The following is a 24,928-nucleotide window of genomic DNA, read 5'->3' on the forward strand; positions in this document are numbered from 1 at the left end:
TAACTTAATTTAATGAAGATTTTCAGACTATAACCTTTCCATTGGATTTATTTTTTCAAACATGGCGTAAAAAGTATGTTATAGTAACCAATTTTTACATTGCCTTCACCATTGCAGAAATCTCTATAATCAATTTCTTAGTAAAGAAAAGCCAAGAAAATAAATGGACAGTTAATATTCACTTCAGGATCACAGACCTGAGGCAAATATGTCATTGTTAAATCAAACATTTTTATCGTGTTTCCTTAGACCTAAATATATATATATACTTGCTGTTACTCTAAACGAAGGCTGGTGATCCAGTTGATAACCTTTTGGGGGTTTTAAGGATGTCTTTAAAATTAAGGCCTTAAAAATGTTGAGATCTTATATTAAAAATGACAATTTGAGCCTTGCAGATTCATGTCCACAGGTGCCCAAATAAAAAAAAAAGGGGGGGGGGTGCAAGGGGCAAGCTTGTTGGTGTGTTATAAAATAACTGACTTATCATCGGTGTGCTGACAGGTGATGTGTAATTAAATCACTGTTGTAATATTAATAATGAGTGAGTCTGCACAAAGGAATTTCATACAGCTAAACTAGCTCAACAACTAGAGGCAATTAAGAAATATATCCACATTCGTGATTCTGTCAAATGGCAGATACAACAGCATCAGGAAGCTCAAGTGGCATTTACAGAAGGTAAAGAGCCGCTATACTTGTTATCTTTTTAGGGATGTGCTTGGATTTTGCCCTCAAGCTGGAGCAGTCATAGGATATATAATAAATCGCCACGGTCGGAATTTATCCCCAAGCTGGGGTAATCGATGGGTAAAGTCTTATCCACAGTCGGGGTTTTATTCAAGCTTCAGGTGCAAGTTTTTGTGCATCTCCATGCCCTTGCATAAAACACAGTTACACGTTTTTTTATATAGATATTTTTCAGTTGTAGACAGGAATAATAAGTATTTGCGAGTGTTTGAAATGAATGGGTTCATTATGAATTGAGTGGCACTACATTTCAAAAGCAAAATTGGATTGAAATGCAAGAACTGTAGTACGGAATTAGTGTTGGTTCTGGATCGTAGAATGGAATTGTGTGTGTGTGATTGGATTTTTAACGTAGCTTGAATAATTTTTCAGTCATATTGCTACGATGTCTGCAGTGTGGCAGTTTATAGTGATGTATAGCACTGGGGCATCATGCTGCAAACATGTAGTATGATGTTGCACCCAGTCACATTATCCTGACACCAGGCCGATCAGTCCTAACACTAACCTCTTAATGCTGAGCGTCTAGCGAGGTAGCTGTTAATACCATTTTTGTAAGTCTTTGGTATGACTTGGCTGGGGTTTGAACCCATGACCTCCCGCTTCTGAGGCGGACGCTCTAACCACTAGGACACCGGAGTGGTCAGAATGGAATTGTAACAATTACAATGGAAGCAATTTGTATTATGCTTGTTGGGGCATTCCTCACTGATGGCTGTCAGTGACATCATCATGGGAATGTGTAACAGCCACATTTTGTAAGAACAAGGTGTAGTTGGTGAACAATACAGACACTTTTCTGCCATTTCCACTGGCATCATCTCATATGATGTTATTTAAAAAAACTTCCTACAACATACTCACAACATATAAAACCTATATGCAAATCTGATGAAAGCTGCTTGTGTTTCTGAAACACATATTCCATACTGGTGGCAAGAATGTCCAAATCTACATTACAAAAATGAAAACATTACCATCCATCTAGGAGTTGCAAATGTATGAAATCCTCTTGTTGGGTAGTTTTACTAACAGGCTTTACAGCAGGGCCTTCCATTAGATTTAAATGTGGCAGGTAAGTTGACAAAGTAGGGTGGGGGGTTGGGGGGACCTACCCCAATGGGGATAATTCATTTTTTTTTTAAAGTAGCATGGTGTAAAGTAAAAGTAGATGGGCTGATAAGGAATCCACTGAATTTACAGACTAAAGGTTCAGACATTTGTTTTTAAGAAAAAATGAAAGAAGGAAACAATACAACAGATATTTTAATATGACTTTAATGTTTATTTTCTAGATTTAATTAAGATTATGAATCAGAATCAGTCTCCAACTCCACTGTAAAGTTTATCTATTACTTCTTCTGCTCAGGCACCTGCAAATTAAAACAAAATTGTAATGCTTAAATAAAGTCATATCATCTCAGCACTAGTTACATATGCAGAAGTCATGTTAATCAGCATTATAAAAATGTATGAAATTTTCTTCACTGCACTTGTGCTTCCCTTACTATCGTTAAGCCATGATACAAGATAACTTTGCACTTACTTGTCATTTCTGGCAAGTGGATGGTGCAATCAATTTGCACAAAGATGAATTTATTTCATCCAAATATTTCATGTGAATAAAAATTCCAAATGGAGGCACTTGTCCGATCAGACAAGATATATGCATATTGTAGTTAGCTGGACTCTAGCTCTGATAGTCCTGGGCAATAGGATAAGCTGATTTTGTTATCAGTTTAGAAATGCATCCGCTTTGCAAATACTATGCTTTAAAAGACGAAACTGAATCCAATATTGATGAAATAAGAGTCATTTGGATTACCTTGTTTTTTATCATTCTGCGTTGGTTGGGTGCATATTTGAGGGTCTCTGATATGGTCTCTTCCATTCCATTTGCCTTTGCTTTGCCATTAGTTTTCAAGCAGGCTTCTGCATGAGTAATACAATGTTTTAAAATAAGTTTCACAACAAAGGATGCATTGCATTTTTCTAAATGCCAGCAATAATCAATGGAATATTTTTAAAACATGTACTTTGAAATGTGTCTCAAGTTACTTTATCAATTTATTTAAAAATCTCTGGCAAGTCACATGAAAAACACAATTTAAATCAAGCCATACTTACTTATCAAAGACTTTCTCATTCACATCCTTTACCTCACACAATAAATATCAGCAACACCAACATTAAATTCACACAATCAGTACAAAACCTAGGTGTTACTCTGGACAGTACTCTCACATTGCACCAACATGTCATGAACATATGCAAGGCTGCGTATCTTGAGCTGAGACGCATCAGCTCCATTCTCAGATATCTTTCAGTTGATGCCACTAAAACACTTGTGTGTTCATTACTGCTTTCAAGACTGGACTATGGTAACTCAATTCTGTCTGGTTCATCTTAATATCTACTGCAGAGACTTCAAAAAGTTCAAAACATAGCTGCTTGGATCATACTTAGAGTACCACAATCAGAGTACACCTCCCCGCTGCTCTGTACCCAACACTGGCTATCCATTCGATCCAGAATCAAACACAACATTAGTTCTCTGTGCTACGTTTCACTGACAGACTCTAGTCCAACATACCTATCTGACCTCACCTATGTGTACACACAAGCAAGATACTTACACTCCTCTTCCGACAATCATATACTCATTATTCTCACTATGAAAACAAAGTCACATGGACAGCATTCTTTTGCATACCAGGGCCCAGCAACATGGAATGAATTGCCCACTGAACTTAGACACAAAGACGCAGTGATCCCATTCAAGAGTGCTCTCAAAACTACTTATTCTGACTACAAAAACAAACTTAATGACTTAATAATGTTAACTACCTTAAATATTCTCAGCATGTTTTTTATGTTTTCTAATTTCATGGTGTTTGTTTTTGTAATCATATCATTGTGTATGTTTTTATGTTGTCTAATGTTGCAAAGCGCTTAGAGCTTCTAAAGATTAGGCGCTATACAAAGTCCTCATTATTATTATTATTATATTTAGCTTGGATGAATATTTTTTAAATCAGTGGCCATAACTAAAAAATGGGATTTTGTTTTATGATCATAAAAGTATGTTGGACACCATCCATGATGTACAATGCTGTCTGACATTTCTATGCACCTAAGGTTTCCATCTCAAATATTAAAGCAAAATGCATACCGAATTTGACAGATTGATGAAAATAAAAAAAAGCAATGCTTACCATTTGAAAAGAGGCAATTGTCACTAGAATATTCTATTCAAAATGATATTAATTTTGGACACAGGGGATACCACCCCCATGTTTTCCTGACTCGTGATATGTCGGCCTATTCTGTGCACAGCTTTAAAAGATGTAATGTTTATCCATCGAGCTATAGATGAAATACATTTACTGTAGACTGTTTCTGTCAGCAGTTAAGTTGAGTAATTAGGTCAGGTTTATAGCTAGTTTACAAAATTCAATGTAGAATGCCAATAAATGACAAGATGTATTTTTGCAAACTAAAGTGATCTTGAAAAAAGATTAGTAAAGTTTAACATTTTATAAAAAATAAGCTATTATGTGGAAAAGAAACAACAATGAAATAGGATGCAATGTGTTTACGTCTAGTTTTGGAAGGTACCGTCTCTAAGGTACCGTCATAATTGTACCGTAGTTTAATGGGTGGAAAGGCCATTGAAAGGTAAGGGCAGTGCGGAGACCATCGAGTATGTTCCAGAATAGCTGAATCTTTGTAGATACATAGATCCATTCGTAACTTCAGTCCGCAAGCGAAACACTGTACTTCGTATCCCAATCCTGACTCGGGTCCGAAGTAGACAAATCCTGTTCTAGCTAAAACATACGAAGAAGGTAATCCTTCCCTATCCGTAGGCCATTTTTGAAACATGTCCAATCGACGGGCACAATCACAATAGTCAGGTAAGAAGACTGGAAAATGGTAGGGTTTGAACTTGGAGTTCTCACTGGATTTCTCACTCGATTCTTGCTGCGGCGAAGTCATCCTTCTGGTGGGTGGCTATCCTCTTACAACCAATGTTTTATACCGACATGTCCATACGGCAAAGTAAAGTGGGTGGGAAGCCGCACTCGCTTCTGCTACACGATTTGATAGACTTTTTCCAAGGGTCGACTGACGATGTGGTGTGTGGGTAAACGTACAATCTTGTTGGGTTGATAGGTGGTCACTATCTCTAGACTGCAAGGCTTCTTTCAATATGCCAAAGTTGACCACTCGACTGGTACGATAATTCAGAGTAAGTCCTTTCACTTTACATTTCGTGTGCACTTCTCCTTGTTTGGCCCAGTATTCGTAGCCGTAATTTTTGGGACCACCACTAACGAAACTTAGAATCTTGTCATCGGGGTGCTTGTCTGTCCAGGCTCCTAAACGGTCTCCTTCGATGTCAGGGTGCTGTTGACTCGGGTGATCGATATAAATGCAACTGTCCATGTCAAAGTACAAGACACGTTCCCCTAACAGTTCTAAAGCTTCGTACAATTTTAAGCGAGCATGAGCTGTCATGTAAGCTGCAATGATGACATTTCCAAAGGGGTCATCTTCTACAAAGTTCAGATCTTCTTCGTAATTCACCAAGATCAAATCCTCACGAACGACGTCCACGTGTTTCATGAATTTGGCTTTGTCGTGAATCATCTGAAAGTAGCGGGAAGGTTCGGTCAAATACTCCGTCTTGGGTAAACACGGTCATTGTGCCATTTTACCCCACAAGCAATTTAACATCACTTTGGCAAACGATCGCCTGCCTTCGTTTTTCTCAATGTGATCTGAAGTAATGCCTTCTTGTGCCCAGAATTTCTCTCTGAATGTCTTTTGGTCTTCGGGAGTGTGACACCAGGACAGATAGCCACTGGCTTCTTGCTCAGTTTCAAAAAGGCATCCACGTAGTCTGCGAAAATGCCTTTCTGCGTGGGGTCACCCTTGTGGAATTATTGTGTCTTGGGAAAGTGGCAAATTTCGTACACTTCTAACAGTTGGTATCCCATGTTCAGAGCTTTGAACAATTCTACGCTGACCCATGTCCCTGTCAAGGCCCGTTCTTCCTGGGTGTGATGACAAGGTTGATCTTGGTTGCACGTTTCAGCACAAGTTTGCTTTGGCAATGGCGAGGTAAGACGGGATGGTATAGGTTCGTGGGAGGCAAAACTTTGCACTTGATCAAGCCTTCGTATTGTCGAATGTTTTTTAGGTCGATGTGTTCGGTGAACAATTGTGGGTGCCCTGCAGGAAAGCAACAATATTTGCACACGTAGGGATACAGTGAACACACGTCCAAGTATATGATTTCTTCTCCTTTCTCTTCGTCAGCTTGGTACAGCAAACAGGTGGCATTGGTCCTTCCTCCGTACAAACTATTACTTGGGTTCAGGGGGTCCATGAACTGGTAACTTTCCATGAGGCGTTTAAACTCGGGATCGGTGTTCAAACGGTGATTGTATTTGTGTTCCCACATTTCCACCACTTGGTATCCTTCCTGTTCTAACTTTAGGCATGGCTGACAAATGGCCTGGTACAAGTCTTCCATGGTTCGTTGTAAGAACTGATTTTTAGTGCCGCGGTCAGGGTAACAGACGGGACATCCGTGAAATAAGCAACCGTTAAACTCGTACATGATCTTGGGGTTTTCTAAGTCCCAGCCATTGACCGAATGCATTCCGATGATCTTTCGCCCTGTCCGTTGCGGGCATGCTGAATCCATTTGTCTTCCTTGTCGCACAAGTAATGCAACCAGCATGGGGCTTTGACCGAGTATTGACGTTTGACATAGTTGGTCGTTTGAGGACTGATGACAGCCACAGTGTTTTCAAGCATGAATCGTTGTCGGTAGACTAAGGAACACGCTTTGGCAATGGTGCAAGCCTCTTTTAAATGATCAACCCCTCCGTGTTCCATGAACAGTTCTCGAAATTTTCCACAGCATCGCCGTAAAATGTCCATGTCGGAACGACGATACTTTAGCATTTCTTCCTGAAAGTCGAAAGGGTCGGAGGCGTGAGCCTGGTACCAAGCGTAGAAAGTTTCTCGTTCGGTACGCATGTTGTCAGGGTCGTAATAGTGAGCCTGAGGCAAATGGGGTAGAACGGCGTGTTGATTGGCTTCTGTATTGAAAAAGTGTGGAAAGTACCCTTTAGCCATTTCTGTCATTCCAAACATTTTAGGCATTCGACTCAAAGGCATGGCTAAGTAGCTCATCGAATCTTTAAACTGCACTTGTCCCACTTGCATGAAAATGATTTTGGCTCCGTTCAAAGTGATTTTAGGACGCTCGATGCCACGTTCCGTATAACATCTCAAAAGAAACTGTCCATCATATCCGGAGAAATTGTGAGCCATCACCGTGGCATGACAATGACAATCTCTATAATAATGTTCGATGTCCTCTTGGCTCCACGTCTTGTCGATGGGGTCTAAGACCCATTGTGTGAAATCGGCTAGTGTGTTCGGTCCTTGAAAGATTTTTTCACGCCCTCCAGGAATCTTACTGCAGTGAGGGCAATAACTCAAGATAGGTTCTTGAATCACTTCTCGCACGCTCGATGAGCCACGCAGAAATTAGGAATGTGAATACTGATCTCTTGCATGCATTCGAAATCGAAAAAGATGAAATTGCCTTTCTTCTTCTTGTGACCATCCTCTTTCTCTGGTTGGGATTGGTATTTTTGTATGTAGCATTGGTGTTCCAAGTCCACAATGCAGTGACAAATGTGACATTTTTTCTTTCCTGAACATACGTGTGCCTTGGTACTGTTGATACATAGACCTTGTCCACACATTGGGCACAATCTCAGGAGTTGACAAGCACATTTCTTCTGTGAACCTTGCATCTTCAGATGTTGTTGGTAACAGGCAGGGCTGACAAATGTGCGCAGACAAGCAGGACAATGCACTGGTTCTTGCCCTTCGCTCAGACAGGGTTGAGAGGCCAAACATCCTGAGCATTTCGATCCACAATGTTTGTGTTGCTCTCGATTATTATAACCATCATAAGTCACATTTCTCACAGTAATATTTGTATCCCAGGAATCCAGTGATAGTGGTAATGGTATCGAAATGGTCATCGTGATGATAGAGGTGAATGTATTTTCCATCCTTAAAGTCTTTCCCTCGAAACAACAGAGACCCGCGCACTTCTTGAGGGTACACTTTCAAGGTGTATCGTGGAGCTAGGGCATCTTGCAATTTTTGCATCTCAGGAATGCCACAGGATGTGTCTTTGGACAGGCATGCTTGTTGTAACAGAAGTTCTGCTTCATTTCGTTGTTTGGCTCGGTTCGATTTTCGAATGTTCTCCCAGGCTCTTTTCCATTCTACCGTGTCGTTCTTGTCGGCATAGGTTCATCCCACCACGATGGCTCGGGCTAAACACATGTGGTCTTGAAAATTGTTAATTTGGACAAGACTTGTTTTGGTAATGCGAAGGTTGTTGACCAATAAGGTCTTTCTGCATTGTCCGGTCCCTTGAGGAGGAGAGACGTGGGTCATGTCCAGTGTGGCTTTTCCATCGGTGATGTCAAACTGGTCATTAGATTGTTGCACGTGTTGAATCTTGTCCATGACTTTGGATGTGGTCAATTCTGCAGGGCTGCTAAACTCGATCCAAACAGGGGATTTCAAGCCGTCATGTTGTATGGAAAGTCTCAAGCGATCATCTTCTTTGGGTTGACATTGTCGCTTGAGTGTGGTGAGCAAAGAATCCCACATGTCGGTGATGAACCCTTTTGCTTTCTCTAACAGTACTTCAGACTTGAAATCTTTAAACTTCACTGTGTATTTGTAAGCCGTAGTTCTAAATTTTCTAGAGGGACGCTTTTCCGTCTCTCGAATGTCATAGTACTTTTCAGGGTTGACTAAGGGTGGTAAACTTTGTTTAGAGGGTTTGGATTCTGGTTCACTCATGTCCTCTTCAAAATCACTGGCATGAATTTGTGCCAAGACTTCAGCCCTAGTACGAGGCGATAGATCACGTTTCTGCCTCTTACTTTCTTCTTCTTTCTTCTCAAATGAATTGGATCATTTCATCTCGATAGCAAAAAGTCAAATGACTAAAGTTTAAACACCATGGATTAATTTATAGTCATAGCAGACCAGCGTATATAAAGGGTATGTGTCTTGTCCTTTCACTATTCATTTCACTCTCAAACTGAGCACAACAATGGAAGAGACTACCAAGATTGAACGTTTCATCAGAGCTTTGCGAGGGGTCATTAGAAAATTCTCTTCAGACCAGCCGAGGGACTACTCTCCTTCCTTTCAAGATAAAAGTCAAGATACTTGCTATATCTGTCAGAAGAAAGGGCATTGGTCTTCAGAGTGTCCAGACCGTCAAAAAAGAAAAAAAAGGGGTTAGAAGAGACAAAAGTCAAGATACCTGTTATTATTGTCAAGAAAAAGGACATTGGTCACCAGACTGCCCAAAAAAGAAACAAGAGGAGTCAGAAGAAGAGAGGGATTCTTCAGAGGAAGAGGAAGAAGAAGAGGAAGAAAACAGACAGGTGAAGAAAAAGAAACAGGAGAAGAAAAGAAGGGAAGAAAGTGAGGAGGAAGAGGAGGAAAAGACTATGACGGTGAAGAAATTAAAAAAACAGAGAGTGAACAATGAGACAGAATAAGTCTATGAACTTTTTAAAGTGCTCTGTTGTGAATTGTGAATTGTAAATATTTATAAAAGAATAAATTAATTATAAAAGGTAAGTGTCTTTGGGTTTTGATTTTAAAATAAGAACCTACACTCACGCACACTCATACACAGACAGGTACTATTGGGTAAAATGTTTTTTTTTAGTTATTGGCAATTGAAAGCCTATCTCTTTTCGAGAGACGTGGATGGCCCTGAAAAGGGCCTTTTTTGGTGTAAGGGGTGAGTTTAAACAATCAACTTTAACTGTCTTAAGCCTTTGCCATGGCCAAGGCCTACTTCTGGACTGCGTACTGTTGATGATGATTTCGTTGAAATCACTAAGGATGGTGCAGTAGGCGTAGTCACAGGGTTGGAGTGTTTAGCTTGGGAAGGTCGTATTCTCTTCAGCCGTAATAAAGAAGTCTGATACATCTGTTTCAGACTTCTTAACTAAAATGTCTAACAGTACCGTGACCGTTTGATTTTGACACCCTTGTTTCTTTGCTGCTGCGTCTTCTTCTTCTTGTTTTTTTCTTACCTCTTCTTCTTGCTGCTGTTGCTGTAGGAGAAAAGCTTGTTCCGCTTCCTTTTGCTGTTGTATAAATTTCTCCAATTCTTCTTTCTGTCTCTGTCTAAAATTTTCCATGTGCGGTAATGAAGGAGAAGGTGACGAAGGTTCAGGAACAAATTCTTGCAAGGTAAAAAAATCCACAAAATCCCAATTCACCTCTTCTGAAAGTAAGTCTGGGTTCCCTTGGGTAGTCTCCACCATCAGTGCACCCAAACTGATCGTTTTCTGAGTTTCCGTCATGTTGAAAAACTGTCGCTTAGATTGACTACGCACAGGCGCTAGCGAATCTATATAGACTATGTGACGTCACAGACTGCTCTCTTCGGATTGGACGTGGGCTGACTGAATTTTGTAACGCGTGTTTGGATTGGTCAACAAACTCAATCCGTTTCAATCCTTCCTCCCCCTATAAATAAGTACAGTTCACTGCATTCCTTCACCTGTTACTCAGCACCCCAACATGTGGACCGATGTACAATCTTCAACGCTTGTGTCTTCGATGATGTTCCGGACGGACATATCAATGTATGTCCGATCCAACTGGACAGTTATCCACAGGACAGACACCAGCCTGTGGATGCGAAGAATCTTATGTGGAGCATCAAGGATGCCTCAAAAGAGTCTTAATCTATGGTCCTGCAGTCAGGCATAGCCTAAGGTCAAGAAGAAGATGTCACAGATGCCCTTTATGTTAAGGGTATATTAACATAAAACCAAAGGCCCTTTTCAGGGCCATTCCTATCTCTCGAAAAGATCTTGACTTTCAATTGCCTACCCCTTTTTTTATTTTTTTGTTTAAAAAAATAATAAAAAAATAGAGACCCCTCCCTGTTTCAATTTTTGCCTGTTCCATTTTCATAGACCCATCAGGTCGGGACCTTATTAAAATAGGGTCCCGACCCTGTTCCATTTCCCCTAGTCCCAAGACAGTCCCACGATTTATTCCCCATGTTCAATTTCCCTTGTCCCTAGAGTGAATAGTTTTTTTTCTTTCTCCCATGTTAAATTCCCCTTGTCCCTAGAATGGATATTTTTTTTTTTTCTCCCATGTTAAATTACATAGTCCCCAGAGTGGATATACCCTTTTTAACATGGAAGTTCCCTAGTCCCTAGACCGTCCCTATTCACTACTACCATTGTCATTACCAGCCTGAAACCAAATTTAATGCCATTTGTATAAATTCATTTCAAATAAATATTATGATATAGTTGAAGTGTAAAGTCAAGCAAGTATTCTGTTTGCAGATTTTACATTTTAGATATTATAGTAAAGTCATATTTTCTCTTGTTTAGTAAACTTTATTGCAACTGGTTCCAAAATAGTAAATCTTATTTAATGTTCATTCACCAGAATAGGTATTAATACAATCCCGAATTAACTGTATGGTACTAAAATATACCCTGATCTTGTGTGAGATTGTAATATACAGAACTATACCTCAAGACAACAATAATATATTGAATTTATATTGTATCAAGACTGTCATGGTTATGAACTCCAACTTTATTCAGGTTTTTTCATAATAAATGATCATCTTGTGCTATGGTTGAAAAGAAATCAAAGTTCAGTTTAACTCCATTCTCTCCACATTTGTAAGTTGTTAAGAGGCATACTCATCCTCAGTGTTATAGTAAAATGTAATCTTATTTGGATCAATCTTGGTGGTGTAATATATGAATGGAGAAAGAATATTATCATCCAGATTAAAATATGTTTTATTCAGACTCTACTAAAATTTTTAGTTGGATATGGGTTACGGAGCCTGATGTGTACGAACAAAGCAATGTGTACCATGACCTTTTTAATTTAACATTTTAAACTCCTGCAGAAGAAAGAGATTTTTTAGATCCATTAATCTGTATTAACAAAAACATTTCTTCAGTATGATTTTCAATTACTTAGTATTGACAAAACTCATATTTTAAAGTTGTTGTTTTTTTGTGTTTGGTTTGGCCTTTTATGGTAAACCAACACAAGTAAGTTATTTAGTGCCAAGGCACTTTAAGTATAGTGCCTTGCCCAAGGACACACCATGGTAGCTAACCCAGGTTGGTCTGATGGTAGAATTTGAACCTACCTTATTTCACAGGTCCAGAAAGCTAACCACTGAGCCACTACAGCTCCCCATCTTATAGTGGAATGCTGGTATACTTTATGATCAAGAAGGATGGGTTGGGGTATGCATGTTGCATCTGAAAAAAGTGATGGAATTTTTGTTTACATAATATTTTAGTCATACAATATGAATCATTTTCTATAGATTTAAGATGTATCAGATCAAGTTAAGAAAAATCATATATTCTGTTTCCTGGGAATGTACTAAAATTCACTGTTATTGTTTGATTTTTTGGTAGTAAGCTTACTTGGTATTTTTTTCTTTTTAACTTGAATACCTAATTTGTTAACATCCTATTCTAAATCTTCAGAGTTCTGTCTATTGAGTGACAACTGTTGATACATGTAGGGAAGTTTTTGTTTATATCTTTTGATTTTTGTGATTCTGGAAGTTGCAGTATTTGTTGTTGTATTATAACCATTTCAGTAATTTAATGAATGCAGAGTATACTGCTCTATAAATGAAATTTAAGTGAAAATAATGTAAAAGTATGTTTCACTGCAAATATAAATTGTTTAAAATAATATATCATTTATCATATGACTATTCAATTGTGGTAACTAGTATTCCATCCAATATCTATATATTAAAATATGTCTTTTCATACAGCTGGTGATCATTTAGATACAAGTCCAATTGAACATAATCAAATTATCAATGCAGGTGTTTTTATTAGTAGTAGTATTGCAAGTATAAGTGTTAGTATTAAGATTTCATATACAGGTATGATAAGTGTATCATAATGTTTAAATGATGCTCCTTGTTACAACATAAAATATGTTCATTGAAACAAATGGTTCACTGGTAAATTGGCAGCAAAGGTCTTCACTGAATTATGTTGCATAAACTATTTTACAATAAAACATATATGATGCATCTCAATTATGATGAATGTGAGGAGGAGGATTAATAATAATGCAATTTAAGTTATCTTCATAACATAAGTTCTAGCAGATGTGTAATTTTTATGTGGTTCATCATCAGTTTGAAACTGGTCTGTGATTTCTGGATCTGGACATACCTGGTCCCCTGCTGTTGTGCTGCTATGGTCTTTACAGTTCATTAGGATATCAGTTACACTTGGTTTACATTTAGAACCCCATGGGATGGAATGCCCAGTTTGAAACTGAGAGAATGGTTAATTATCCATAATATAACTCCTGCAGTTATTATTAGGTTTGATATCAAGGTCTTTCTTTAAAAGCTTTTCAACTCAGGTTCTGTTCTACCATACAGATAAATAAAGTCAAATTCAAGGCTTTCAGATTTGTCCAGTTTGTTTCATGTGTTGCGGCAGACAGACTGTATATTGCCACTGTACCATATAAATATCAGTGCTTAGTCTGCTCTCAGTTGCTGTGGTTTGATTAGTTACAAGTGTCATCACATGTGACTAATTATTGACCAATGTAATGAAACTTGTATAATTAGAAGGCTGTATTTAAAAACTCTAAAGATCTTAAAAAGAAAATCGGATCAGGGTAAGTAAAACCTTTTACTTTGACCATTTGGCTAGAAAATAATTTTCAATAAGTTTAAATTGGATAATAGTAATATAATAATTAATTACACAAATCAGAATAAAAGCTATTTGCATATCCCCTTACAGCTGTTGCTTTTTCATAGTACTAAGTAGAATAAAGTATAGTTAAGACAGATAGCTTTAAGCTAGAATTAAACTCAAATAAATTGCAAGAAATCAAAACAAACCCAGGATTAAAACTAAAGAAATATCCTGTCATATATACCTTACATCAAATAAAGAAACTCAAGATGGATAACAACAAAATTAATGTCACATCATCAAATAGTTATCTCAGCTGCCTGGTCAACCTCAAGGCAGATAAACTAAGGCAAACTTACTCCGAAGCAGTCTCATCCCCCCTAAGAGAAAAACGACAGATACAGTTCTTAACGCCAATTTTCAACTCGACCCCAACTGACTCGATGAGTAGACTCTACCTGTCACCAAGCGTAAACGAGAATGTGGACAATCTACCGAGTAACCGCAAAACTACATCCGACATGAGTACCCAAACTGAGGAACAATACTCAACAAGCACAAAAACAACCCAGACCACGCTGGTTAAAAACACTAGCAGCCAGGGGACTCAAACTGAGAACCTACTAGATGAAACAGAACGCCCTCACCCTACCACAAATAAAGCAGTCACACACGACTCAACAAAAGGTAAGAATAATAGGAAAACCAAATCCCAAATACCAGTTAGAAAGAATAAGGAACACACTAACTGTCAGAATACAAGACCCAGCAAGCCGGTTATGGACAACGAAACAAAGTCAGCTAAAGAGACAAACACCAGGGGAAAAAAGACCAGTCTGCAAAATATCCAAAACAAGAAACACCCCGCTGAACTGACTCTCTTCGTCAAGGGAGTAAATTCCAAAATAACGAAGTTAGCCTTTAAAACCATAGCATGGCAATTGAACAAACATCACCAAGGAGAATTCACGCTTAAAAGCACTAGAGACGACTTGCTGATAATCAAATGCACCACTGAACAACAGATTGCCAAATATATGGAAATTGAAAGAATAGACCAAATAAATGTTCAGGTCACTAGACACAACAGAACAAAACAACACATAGACCCAAACCCCACAAAAACACACAACAAAGGAGTCATATACGTATCAACTCAAAATAAAACCAATGAAATAGTAGACTACATAAGGAGTAAAGGACAGGAAGTAGAGAAAGCAATCCGCCTAAAAACAAGAAGGGGAAAGGATAGCACTGCAGTGGTACTCTTTTTTAAGGGCGCCACCCCAGAAACTATCAAAATAGCCGAAAAACTCGAGGCTAAAAAAATTTTTGCTTTCAAAAACAAACCACGGTTCTGTGGCAACTGCAACAATTGGGTGCATTACTCTAAGAGTTGCGGAAACCTATTCCGGTGCAATCAATGTGGTCTTCACCACCCAGACCGGAAAACATGTAGCGCCACCAATCAGCACTGCGCTAACTGTAGTGGTAACCACAAACCAAACCACGCAGAATGCCCCAGGGCTCTTAGAGAAGCCCTAATAGTCGAATATATGATCTCCCATGGGGTAAACTATAAGCAGGCCAAAACAAAAATCAGGATACCAAAAACAAAATAAATAGGTAGCACCCTCACTGGTAGGAAACACGCATAAAACGAAAACAACAGTAAATTAAACAAACTATTAAGACTTTTTGCACTAGAGATGGATTCCAGAGCAGAAATCAAAATATGGCAATGGAATGCACGCGGCCTTAGGGCCCACGCTGACCAACTAAATAACAAAATACTTGAACAGGAAAGAAAACCAGATGTTATATGCATACAGGAAACCCACCTAAATGATACCTCACGTATCCCAAACATCATAGGCTACAACACCAAATACCTAAAGCATCGATCCCCCACAGCAAGAGGAGGGGGGTTAGCAACCTTTGTTAGAGATGGAATTACATCAGAAATGCATAAATTAACAGATAGTAGACCGCCCAATGACTTCGAAATACAGATAGTCAAAATAACCGCTCAAACTAAGCAGGTACTAATCGTTAACCTCTATGAAACAAATGAGCAGCGCAATTTAAGTGCAGACGAAACAATCAAAATGATTAAAGACTGTGGAGAATGGGTGGTAATATGCGGGGACTTCAATGCGCACAATGAACTATGGGGGAGTCAAAAGACGGACATTAAAGGAAAAATTGTAGAAAAATGGGCACAAAAATGCAACTTAGTTTTTCTAAACAACGGAATGCACACCCGGATAGATGACAGAACAGGCCACACATCAGCAATAGACCTATCTCTATGCACACCAAGATTAACATGCATTTCTGATTGGCAAGTTGATGAAAGCGACCCTATGGGAAGTGACCATTACCTTATAAATATAGAAATACAAATTAGAATACCTCAAAATAAAGCGTCCTTCACACCAAGATGGAAATACGAACAGGCCAACTGGATTAGGTTCAAACAGATAGGTGACTCAATCGACCCAGAAACCATATATCACCGGGACATTGACACCTTTAATGACAAATTAATAGAAACCATTAACACAATGGCCCAAGAAACAATTCCTAAAACTAAAGGAGTAGCACCCAAACCCACGGTGCCCTGGTGGAATAATGAATGTAAAATAGCAATTAAAGAGAAAAAAAGAGCTCTAAACAAATTCAAAAGAACTAAAAATAATAGGGACTTTAACTACTACAAGGAAAAGGAAAAAACTGCCAAACAAACTATTATGACAGCTAAACAAAACTCATGGAGAGAATTCTGCTCAAAACTAGATATTAACACAAAATCGAAGGAGGTGTGGCAAAGAATTAAAAAAATGAGAGGCAAAACTAAATCAATAACCCCCAACATACCTGGACAAAACAACAAACATAAGGCAGAATTATTCGCAAACTATTTCGCCAACATGTGTAGCAATACCAACTTAGAGGATAAGTTTAAAAATCATAAAAGGCAATTTGAGGAAAGCAACTCTGACAACATAAAGGAAGCAGGAAATAATGACGGCCCACTAAACCTTCCGTTTACAGAAGCCGAATGGAGAAAGGCCCTCGCCGGCAAAAAGACCACATCCCCCGGGGAGGATACTTTGGGGTATGAAATGTACAAGAACCTACCCAAAAAACTTGTCACAATTGCACTTAACCTCATTAATAAAATATGGGAAACCGGTACCATACCTATAAGATGGAAAAAGGCAGTAGTGGTCCCGATTCTTAAGCCTGGAAAACCCTCAAGCGATATAAAATCATACAGGCCCATATCACTAACAGACAATATATGTAAAATAATGGAAACTATGGTAAACAACTACCGAAGCACAATAGACCAACTCATGAGACTAGAAACCGCTGTCAAATTAGCATCTAGAGAAAAATTTTAAAAATCCAGATATGTTACAGCCATCTTCTTAGACATGGAAAAAGCATATGATCTAATGTGGACTAAGGGACTGATAAGTAAACTTAAACCATACGGAATAACTGGCAATATATACAAATTTATTGCTAACTTCCTAACCGATAGAAAGATACAAGTCAGACTAGGACAAGACTACTCCGAACAATACAAACTGGAAAATGGCACGCCACAATGAAGCGTAATCAGCCCAACTTTATTTAATATAATGATAAACGACCTGGAAACAGCGGTAAAACCCAACCACCTTGACTTATCCCAATTCGCCGATGACAGCGCCATATGGAAAACTGGCAACCCAGCCAGCAGAGAAACGACCAAGCACTTACAAAAAGGACTAAACGATATAGGAAATTGGACAGATAAATGGGGATTTAAATTGTCACCTCTAAAAACAGTAGGCATAGTTTTCAATCCGGGAGGTGGCCACCCCCCACCCACTCCAAACTTAACCCTAAAGGGGGTACCCATCAAATTCGAAAAACAAGCGACACTCCTAGGTATGGTATTCGACCACGAACTCACGTGGGCAGCTCATATCCAAGAACTCGTAACGAAGTGCAAACGAGACATCAACCTCCACAGAAACCTCAGAGGGGTGAATTGGGGGGTTGATCAAAAAACACTCGTTACCCTATATAGAGCACTTATAAGAGCAAAATTGGACTACGGTTGCCAGGTATATGGAGCGGCGAACGCCACGTTACTAAAGAAACTAGACACAGTCCAATCAAAAGCGCTAAGGGTATGCACCGGCATCCTAAATGGTACCCCCACACAAGATATCTTAATAATAGTAGGAGAACCCCCGCTAGACCTAAGGCGGAAGGAATTGATGCTGCGATACTCGACTCGAATATCAATACACCAACCCAACCACCTCACGCTACAAGCCCTCTTAGCATGCGACAAACCATTCGATACAAAAGGAAAAAATAAAAAAATACCTAGTGGGAAAATAATTATAGAATTAAAAAGGAAATTTCAAATCGCAAATATCAACCCAGAAAAAATAAGGTACTACCCAGACCCCCCGTGGACCTGTCCCACACCACAAATAGATCTTAGCTTACGTAAACTAGGACAAAAACAAAATGACCCGATAGGACTAAGAGCATCAATACTAACGTACATTGACAACAAATACGAGACATACACGCAAATCTTCGCAGATGGATCAAAAACCAAAAATCCAAATAAAACTGCAGCAGGGATAGTGATCCCAAAATTAGATGTCGCCGTTGGAAAAAGACTCCCAGACCAATGCGCTATATACACGGTAGAATTCATGGCAATACTAATGGCATTAACATACGTCAAAACATACCCCACAACTAAGGCAGTCATTCTAAGCGACTCTTACAGTGTACTACAATCATTAGCAACAGACCAATCCAAGAGCAGACCTAATATGATTAATCATGCAAGATCGCTACTTAAAGAGATTGAAAAAAACAACAAACACGTTGAATTCGTATGGATACCCTCTCACATCCATAATCCCAGGCAATGACAAAGCAGATGCAGAAGCAAAAAACGCCACAAACGAACCAAAAGCCCAAAATATAGCATACAGCGTCACTGAAATCAATAACATGGGACAAGATCAATGACATGTGGCAAGAGCTATGGGAAAAATCGGATGCAAACAGTCTAATACACATGATGATGAAAAAAGTAAGTAGAAAAGTCGAAAGTCCGACCTTCAAAAATCCATACGATATAACAATAATAAATAGAATAAGAACAGGTAAAACACTATTGGCAGGATGCGCAGGGAAACACATAAAAAGGGGACCAACCGAAAACTGCCCCTATTGCCCAACTCCAGAAACAATCGCACACTTAATAAATATATGCCCCAAATACAACCAGGAAAGGGCCGAACTAAAATCTCAACAGGAACAAATAGGAGAACGGTGGACATACCCGGAGTTACTTGTGGCAAAAAACAATAACATAGGAATGACCTATAATAACATCATGACATTCATTAACAAAATAGGCAAAAGGGGACAAATCTAAACCGAATGAAGGGTTGGGTATAAAGAGAGACCATGTAAAGAAATTAAAACCAATAAACCTAAAAGATCGAACCAAAAAAGAAAAAAACCAATCAAAATATTACAAATCACTGTTTGGGAATTGTGACGGCCGGCTCGGGCTAGTGGGTTCACAGACTGACACCGCCGCTCATAACCCGAACAATAAAAACCAGATAAGGACGAATATTACAAAATCACTGTTTTGGAATTATAATGGCATGCTAGGCCCCGTAGGTTCAAAAAAAAAACAAAAAAAAAAAAGGAAAAAAAAAAAAAAAAACAATAAAACAAAAAAAAAATATTAAAAAGTAAATCAAAGACCAGTCAAAATATTACAAATCACTGTTTGGGAATTGTGACGGCCGGCTCGGTATCGTGGGTTCACAGACTGGCACAGCCGATCATAACCCGAACAATAAAAACCAGATAAGGACAAAATATTACAAAATCACTGTTTCGGAATTATAACGGCATGCTAGGTCCCGTAGGATCAAAAAAAATTTAAAAAAATATAAAAAAATAAAAATAAAAAAAATATACATTAAAATAAATCACAAATAGCTAAGCTAAACAAAAATAACAGGTAAATAGCCAAGTGGTCAAAGCGAAGGGAAACAAAGGCAATCAAACCACCTCCCTCGAAGAAAACATCTCACGGCGAACATGGCAGTATCAAAAGGACGAGAAGACCAAAATAGAAACGGACACGGGATAAGGCAGAAAGAGCTGAAATAAAGAAGAGCAGGAAAAGGCACAGGATGAAGTTAAACGTCCTAAGGCAGTAAAAGAAGAAAGAACAGGACACTTGCAGACCTTGGGGAATGAAGGCAGAAACAATGAAAAGAGTATGCCTCAAATAATCAAACCACCCCCACCCCCCAGTATGAAAAGAATTGCCTTCCCGAAATCAAACAAAAGAAATAAGGCCACGCCCCCCACATCTACTTATAAGTGTGAATGAGAAAGTGAGCGTGAATGTGTGTTGTCGGGATATGTGGGAAAAGCAGAAAAACGAACAAAAATGTCTATAGCCATCACACAAATATAGCATACACACTCCCTACCCACCTTTTTTTTCTTTTCTTTTCTTTTTTTTTTTCTTTTTTACAAACAAATTTTACCACATAGGGCTTTCATTCTGACCCACGAAAGCCCTCTTTTGACCAACAACTTACTGGCCCTGAAACACACTGATTGGTTTAAAGCCACACGTACGAAATACTTAACCAAATTGAGATCTCCAAAACAAAATAAAGGGCTACTAAAAGCCTACTAGATGTGAAAAAATTTTCGGAAAATTCAAGTACGCAAAGTACACAAAATTTAATAGACCTTACAAAAGATAGGAAAATTCACAACTCAGGAATATCTGAAGCGTATGTGACAATCACATGTTTGGCAAGATAGTACAGGAATAGCCCAATAAATATAGGGAACTGGGCATTGATTGCAACGAAAATTTCATAATACTGCTGCTGGTGTGCTTCGGTTACTGCCTGAAATGAGAGAGGAAGGAGATGCAGGATGCAGAAACAGACCACCAACGGAGTACAACGATGGAGAAGGTTGCAGCGATGAGAGCCTGGGCGGGACCTTTTGGGGCACCTGGGCTTCGGCTTGCTTGCTTGGGGGCATTGTATAAGTTAATCGCTAAATTCAAAAAGTACACAAACGTGTACAAACTAAACAGTCGCACATACCGAAAGGTGCACGTGACTTTAATCCAATGAATGAATGAAATGTGTGCTAGAGGGTAGGGTTAGCAGTTATACTCCCAATTATGTTTGTGATGAGCAAAAGCAGCTGCACAAATTTGAGCTTTTAGTTTGGTTCTGGTAGGGTCAAAGGATGCAGGTACATTTTACATTCATTTTTTACTAGAAATAGCTATTTTCAATATTTTTCTGTGACAAGGCAACTAAAAGAATCAGTATGCGCCTTATGCATGAATAAAGTTCACTAGTACTATAACAAATTAGCATACTTTTCATCACCCCTCTACCATCAAGATTTTTTTATATTTACCTCTGTAGCAGACACAAATAAAAGTCGGCAGCTCATTTGCAGACTAAGTTACGCATATGATCTCCAATGCTCATCTAACTGTGACAGGCAGTCACCAACAAGCCAACCTATTTCGCTGCCTAACTCAAAGTAAATCTGAACCACATTATAGATTTAGCTTATGTGTAAATTTATAAATGCTAGGCTTGTGATAATTAGGTTCATGCCTTCTACCTTAAAAATTAGAGGGATGTCAAAATACGAAACTATCCAGTGAGACCTATGATGTTAATTTTAATCCCTATGGGATTTGTGACATAAAAAACCCAAATGCTTTATGTATTAAAAGGTAACTAATGGGGGCAGGATCTGCAGTGAATCAATGGTTAGTATGCTAGACTCCTGATAAAAATGTTTGTGTTAAAATCCTGTTATCAAGTCAACCAGGTTACCTACTGCAATGTACCCTTGCCTTACTCCAATTCCCTCAGTACTCAGTAAACAACTAGTGTTGCTGTACATAACAAAACCAGTCCATATTGATTTTACATATTTTACTAAATCCTGACAAAAATAATTCTCTAAATAAAGAATGATTAATATGTGATGGTCTCACATGTAATCAAACTCTTCCAAGCTTTTAATGATATGAACCGATTTATCAATGTTTATCAAATTTGCATGAAAAACTATTTCTTATTTGTCATCAAATATGTTCAATGTTTTGATCATATAAGCATTTCTGCTACATTAGATCAAAATAATCTTTTTGTCAGAAATAGAGCCCTTATAGTATTTGCAAGGTCAACCAATCAGATGCAGAATTTGAGTTTAATATGAATGAATATTTTTTTTACAAAATTGCTCTTTTGCTATATCTTGATGAGATAAATCTATTCACCAAGTCTGATGAAATTAATGAGAAATAGTTTTAAGAGCAGTAGCAAGAATGGCTAGTGAGATGTAGAACCACCACATTATATGCATAGATTTTGCTTATAGCCTCAGACATACAAGCAAATAATTAAACAAGTCAGATCTAAATTGGATCATAAACACTGTTGTGCAAATCATAAGAAACTCTGCCAATCAGATGCAAGGTCACTTCACTACCATACCTTTATCACACTCATAATAAGCATCATTGTGAAACTTGACTCTATAAGCCCAATGGCCAAGCATGATCAAACTTGAATCAGCAGTAGTGGTTATAACCTCATGTATTTGTATGCATCTTCACTTCTTCAATCTAGATCTCATTTATATAAGCATGTATTCTACGTTTAGTAAAAACTGCACTACATGTATAAATATTGCATGCGGTGGTAACATACTCAGATGAAAGATCACCTTATTATTATTAATGGTTAACACTCATCAAACTTCAAGGACAACTTAATGATTTTAGCCTATATTGTGGAAGTATGGCTTTTAGGCTGGTTAAAAAACTCAACTAATCTTATACATGATCACATGTATATACTTGGATTTTGCTCATTATTAGATTTATCCAAGATGTTGATTTAAGCCCAAAACCAAGTTTTATATAAACAAATTGATCAGAACTATGGACTCCAAAGTAGCTAATTTCTTACTGTTGAAAGACAGAAGGGGATGTGAAATAAATAACACTCTGGACCATTACATAAACCCACTTAGCCTTTTGACCAGTTGAGATAAAATATCAACAATAATGTTAAATAAGATTGATAAATTATGTTTTCTCACATTACCTCTAGCCCTTTTCAACATGGATGGTATTTTTCTTCCACATATGTCAGCTCTTAATTAGTGGCCCTTTCCCATCATGAATGTTGTAGGTGAAACTCTCAGAATTAGGCTTTTTAATTTATATCTGTAGAAGAAAAAAACTATTGGTCTGCATATATCAATGTCACCATTTCTGTATTAGATTAAAATACCATATGTGTGTGTGTGTGTGTGTGTGTGTGTTAATTTTAGAATTTAAGCAAACTTGTCTCCATGTGTTTATTTTAAAACTGATGATGATAACACATAACAGGTTCAATGGATAAAATGTTATTTCTTACTTCTTACAACTGCTCATTATATCTGAATTTACATTCAATGTTTGTTTTAATTAACATATTTGGGATATTGGGCAAATTATTTATTTTGTAGTTTATCATTATATCATTTACCAGTCTTTTATCATTCAAATATGTAATATAGTACCATTATACTGACTTCATATTCTATATGATATCCCAGCAATACATATTAAGCAGATAAGTGCAAATAAAAATGTTCAGAATGTAAAATTTACTCCAAGCTCAAAGAAGATCAGCAAAAGATAATATCCAACAAATTACAAACAAAAAGCGAAGTTAACGCAGTTACCTTTATTATGACGTCTCCAACGCCAACGGTACTGTACAGCTACGTCTTCTGAGTTTTACCGTCATCTTGTCTTTCAAACCAGAATTAATTTCTTGAGCTCTTACAAAATGAAGAAACTTTTAAATACTATAATTTAAGCAGCTTCTTTACATGCCATCAGATAAATTATGGCACAGTGTTATGTCTGTCAGCAAAACGCAACTTCACATTTGGACGGCGCGCTGTGTGGGCATCGCCGACACAGCAACTGACATGAATTCTCTATTAGCAGACAATGATTCGGAATAAATCCTTCGCAAATCTAACATTCTCGATTTTTCATAGTTCCGCTTTTCATTGTTGCATCTGTTTGATTGTACAATTGCTAATGATGTTCAATGAATCAACTTCAATTCATCTGCTGTCTGAAATCCCGGTTCAGTTGGTATTTTCTTCCGCGCATGATGCCGTGTAAATAAAAGATACGGTCGACATTCAAAGTGGTTTAGGTTAATTTATTATTTTTCTTTATTAAGGTCATTTGCAGAAAGTGTTTCGCTAGGGTGAGAAAAAAAAATATAACAAAAAGAAAACTTTCTTTTCCAACGCTAATACTGTATATATTTCAATTTGTGATTGATGCTATAAATAAAAAAAAATGATAATAAAGCATTTTAGCCCGTGGCTTCGGCACGGCACTCGTTTTTGTGGGTTTTTTAAAATGTTGTTAGTGTTGTTTTGGGGTTGTTTTTTGTGTGTGTACCACACTAAAAAACATACCAGGTATTAGGCCTAACGTAGGAAAAGAAATTATCCTATATTTATTACTATTCTTACTGTCAAATGACGCAAAAGTGATCAAATTGCTATTAAGATTTTGTTTTGTATAACACTTACCGCTCGTTTTCCTCGAGATAAAGCAGCCACTTCAAAATGATTATAAAATCTGTGACAGATGAAAAACGTGGTTTAAATAATTCGTAATCGCCTGCCTTAAAATACTGTAGGAATTTGCTAATGTATTTCATGGCCCTCGTTTGAATAGATACCAACGATCATGTATATCGACCAAATTTTGTATATTCCTGCCCACAATCATGTATTTTGTATTAAACCGTATATTACACGAGCGCTCTGTGGCAAACTCGGGGGGGGGGGTCTCTATTATACCCAGAGGCGTAGCTATGATATTTTGCGCCCGGGGACGAACTATAAAATTGGCGCCCCAGCCCCCTCCCCGTTTAATCACATTTTTGAATATTACCCTTGTTTACTTATTATAATGTAACGTTGTAAGCCTCATTTTGGCGCCCCTGTACCTTGGCGCCCGGGGACATATGTACTCCCCTTCCCCCCCCCCCCCCCCCCGCTACGCCTCTGATTATACCTGCTGTATCAGTTGAGAAATATATTGAACAGATCAGGCCCCAATACTCTCGCTCTGAAAAACATTAAAATAATTATATGCAGAATATCGGTAGGTCTCCCTCTTGCCGAAAATGTCAGCACCATATATA

At 38.0% G+C, this 24,928-nt stretch overlaps 1 protein-coding gene and 1 long non-coding RNA gene across 9 annotated transcripts in view; both read right to left on the reverse strand.

The window, feature by feature from the left end:
* The window catches only part of LOC149806861 (NADH-cytochrome b5 reductase-like), a 90,943-nt gene that overhangs the window by 13,106 nt on the left and 52,909 nt on the right, over nt 1-24,928 (reverse strand). The gene's annotated exons all lie outside the window — the stretch shown is intronic.
* On the reverse strand, nt 2,013-23,842 carry LOC149806862 (uncharacterized). Its single transcript, XR_016421180.1, has 5 exons — nt 23,433-23,842; nt 22,805-22,926; nt 12,035-12,149; nt 2,576-2,682; nt 2,013-2,123 (listed from the first exon to the last, which is right to left on the reverse strand). It is a non-coding gene; the product is annotated as an uncharacterized LOC149806862 (long non-coding RNA).

The sequence above is a fragment of the Sinohyriopsis cumingii genome, chromosome 1, assembly GCF_028554795.1.
Source record: "Sinohyriopsis cumingii isolate HCF-2022 chromosome 1, ASM2855479v2, whole genome shotgun sequence".
Taxonomy (NCBI): Eukaryota; Metazoa; Mollusca; class Bivalvia; order Unionida; family Unionidae; genus Sinohyriopsis; species Sinohyriopsis cumingii.